Here is a 4,389-nt window from a genome sequence, read left to right as displayed (position 1 = left end):
AGGAAAGGATTATTTTATGTTTTTTTTCAAAACACATTGGTAGGACAGTTTAAATAATTAACACATTGCATACATTCTTCATAGTGGTTAACTGTGGTACAAGATGTGGACATGGTATCCTATTTACAAACACCATTAGAACAAATCCTTCTATTCATTAAGAGAAGGTAACTATATATCTATCCCAACCACTTTGAATTCACAGATATAAAATGAACATTCACCTGTATTGTTTCTTTGTTAAGTTCCATTATTTGAATCTTACAGGTGGGTTAACTCAGCAAAATATAAAAGAGTCCAGTAGTCCATAATAGTATTGGGTCTTCTGCTTCACTGGCAATGTCAGAAATTGCTGACCTGAGTCCAGTACAGCACAACATAACAACATAGCTTCACTTATACTTTGCTTTATACTTTTCTGCTGGATGGTTAAGAACAAGGTAAAGGAGGACCTATGCAACAAGAATTGTAGCTTTTGAATGTGATAAGGTCAGTGAAATCCCCTCAGGATTTATCTTGAGATCCTGTAACTCAGATTATAGAAGCTTTGTCAGTGTCAGCCATGTGGATGAGTCATGGCCAATGCTTGGCCAAAGTGCTCTCTGTGAAAGCCTGAGAGAGTGTCTTCTCCCCATGTGACTCTCCTTAGGCACACTCTACATCATCGATCACTTTCCTCTTTGGCCCCATAATCTTCTTGATCAGAAAATTTGGGACACTACCGAGTTACATGATGTTACAGTACAAGTTGTCATATGTCCTCAGTCTTACTTGACCTTGGAAGGCTAGGGCCAAAATGTTGGCATTCCTTGTAGCCCTCCTTTTTCTCTAATTTTGGTCTGCAAACTTTGGTTGTTAACCCTCCAGAAGACAAGCTTATTGTTATTACCATACAACCTAGGCTGTTAAGCTTAACCTTCCTCTCTGTCTCAGTATCAAATATCTTAGGCATAACATGGAACAGGTATTTTTCATCAAGTATTGATATGTTGAACTTTAAGTCCCTACAGAATATGATAAAAAACATTTAAAATTAGAATATATTTTAAAAATAGGCATAACAAATTGTATAATTCTTATGTTTACACGTAAGTCCAAAAATCTAAGCATATGCAACCTTGAAGCAGGAAAGTCCCACAACATTCCTTTTCCTGTCTCTTGCCTTCATTCACCACCTCCTTCTTTTTGAACAAGCATCTAACCTGGAGAAAAAACAGCAGCAACTACCATGTCATGACAAGCAGTCCATATTCAGAAGACCAGAATGAACGGCAATCCAAGCATGAAACTACTATTACAGATTACCATCCTCAGTGCAGTTGCTTACTTCACAGGTATCAGTATATATAGTTAGTTAGGGTAAGAATCTTTCCAATTAACTACTAGATTCAAAAATCTCCTGCAGATTCTCAGGACCATTGCCTTGCCCAACTTCTACATATAACTGTATTGCTTGTCACTCTCATGTTTCCTAGCACTTGTCCTTTCCCTCCTTAATTAATTAGTCCTTGAATTTCTGCTTTCCTTTTACTTGCATTATATCTTTCTATTTGTGTTTCTTCTTTGAGTTCTTATACTAGGGAAACTGTACAATATTTACATATGTGTGTCGGGTTTATTTCACTTATCAGTATATCTTCAAGTGGCATCCACTTCAATATAAAGGCTTCGAGTTTATCATTCTTTATAGCTGAATAATATGCCATTGTATAAAAGTACCACATCTTTTTTATCCATTCCTCAGGTGATGGGCATCTTCGTTGTTTCCAAGATTTGCTATCACATATTGTGCTGCTAAAATATAGGCACACAAACATCACTATGATATGATGTTTTCAGATCCTCTGTGAAAATTCCCAGTAGAGTAATAACTGGTTTAAAAGGGATTTCCAGTTCAACTTTTGTAAGCAGTCTCCACAATGCTTTCCATAATGGTTGCAGCAGTCTACATTCCCACCAGCAGTGGAGTAGGGTTCCTTTATCCCCACAGCATCTACTACATTTGTTGTTGAGTGATTTCTTTATGATAGCCATTTTTTCTGGGGTGAGATGATATCTCAGTGTTGTTTTAATTTTCATTTCATGGATGGCTAGTGATATGGAGCATTTTTTCATATATTTCTTCACTTCTTTAATTTCATCCTCTGAGAAGTGTGTGTACATCTCAGATGCCCATTACTGGACTGGGTCTTGAATTTTTTGGGCCCTAGTGTTTTTATAGTTCTTTATAAATTCTAGAGAGCAGACATTTGCTGAGTTTTTATTTGCCATGAATTTTTCCAAATTTGTGGGTTGTCTTCTCGCTTTGTTGGTAATTTCTTTTGATGTGAAAAAACTTCTCAGGGAGAACAGGTCCTAGATGTTAATTTTTTCAGGTGTATCCCATGCAATTTGATTTTTGTTCATGAACTCTTTGCCTAACCCTATGTCTTCAAGAGTTTCTCATACCTTCTCTTCCAGGAGATTTAATGTCTTTGCTTTAATGTTTAGATCTTTAATCCCTTTTGACTTTAGTTTAGTGCATGGTGATAGACTTCAGTCAAGATTTAGTTTTCAGCATGTAGAGAGCCAGTTTTTACAGTACCATTTGTTAAAGAGGCTCTCTTTCTTGCTGTGAGTATGTCTGGCCCCTTTGTCAAAGATAAGGAGGCTGAGTGTGTTCGTAGGGTCTTCAGCGTCTTCCAATCCATTCCATTATTCCTCAGGTCTATTTTTTTGCCAGTACCATGCTGATTTTATCACAGTAGCCTTGTAGTATTATTTCAAGTTAGGATTTTTAATGCCTCTTGCCTTGTCTTTTTGCCCAGTATTGCCTTTGTTATTCTAGGTCTAAAATGGTTCCAAATAAATTTGAGGAATGATATCTCTAGCTCTATGAGGTATGTTGGTGGTAGTCTGATAGGGATTGCTTTAAATCTGTACCACAATTTTGGGAGTGTGTCCATCTTCACAATGTTGGTTCTTCCTATCTAGCAGCATGGAATATCTTTCCATTTTCTGAAATCCTCTAAGATCTCTTATTTAAGAGTACTGTAATTTTCCTTGAAAAGATCTTTGACTTCTTTAGTTAGATTAATTCCAAGGTATTTCATTTTCCTTGGTGCTATTGTAAAAGGTATTGTTTCTATAATTTCCTTCTCAGTGTGTTTGTTGTCTGTGTAGAGGAATGCTATTGACTTTTGGGTATTGACTTTATAACCTGCTATGCTACTGAATTTCTGTATTAATTCTAGTTGCTTCTTAATGGAGTTTTATGGGTCTTCCAAATAAAGTATCATGTCATCTGCAAACAATGATATTTTAACTTCTTCTTTACCTATTCTTATTCCTTTTATTTCTTTCTCTTGTCTATTGGCTGTAACTAATGATTCCAGAACTATATTGAATAGGAGTGGTGATAGAGCACATCCTTGTGTTGTACCAGATCTGAGAGGAAAACATTTCAGGGTTTCCCCATTTAGGATTATGTTAGCTGTTGGGTTTTCATAAATGGCTTTTACCAGATTGAAGTAGAGGCCATCTTTTCCAATTTTCTGTAGGACTTTGAACATGAATGAGTGTTGGACTTTGTCAAAAGCTTTTTCTGCATCAATGGAGATGGTCATGTGGCTTTTAGTTTTCGATCTATTGATATAGTATATTACATTTATAGATTTTCAAATATTTAACCATCCTTGCATCCCAGGGATGAATCTAACCTGGTCATCAAGTATGATCTTCTTAACAATTTGTTGTATTCTGTTTGCTATCATTTTGTTGAGGATTTTGGCATCTATATTCATAAGGGAAATTGGTCTGTAGTTCTCTTTCTTAGTTGCATCTTTCCCTGGTTTTGGTATAAGTATCCTTGCCTCCAGGAATGATTTTGGAAGTATTCCTTCCTTTTCAATTTCATGGGAGAATTTGAGGAGTATAGGGACTACATCTTCTGTAAATTTCTTGTAGAATTCAGCTTTGAATCCCTCCGTACCTGGACTTTCTTTGTTGGCAGGTTTTTAATTACATCTCCTATTTCATTGACTATTATTGGGCTATTGAGAGTGGTTGTATCTGGTCGATTCAATTGGGGTAACTTGTGCCTTTCTAGAAATCTGTCCATTCATTCTGTGTCTTCTATTCTGTGAGAGTAAATTTTCACAAAGTAGCTATTTATAATCTTCTGAATTTCCAACTGGTCTGCGGTAATTATACCTGTTTCATTAATTATTGCTTGTATTTGATTTTTTGTCTTTCCACTTTTTGTTGAGGATGGCTAGGGGCTCATTGATGTTATTTAATCTTTCAAAGAACCAGCTTTTTGCTTTTTTAATTCTTTTGATTGTTTTCTTCATCTCAATTGAATTAATTTTTGCTCTAATCTTTCTGATTTCTTCCTATGTTTGGGCTCTG

This window comes from Octodon degus, unplaced genomic scaffold, assembly GCF_000260255.1.
Source record: "Octodon degus isolate 3935 unplaced genomic scaffold, OctDeg1.0 scaffold00189, whole genome shotgun sequence".
In the NCBI taxonomy this organism is placed as follows: domain Eukaryota; kingdom Metazoa; phylum Chordata; class Mammalia; order Rodentia; family Octodontidae; genus Octodon; species Octodon degus.
Note: the sequence above shows the minus strand (reverse complement) of the source record.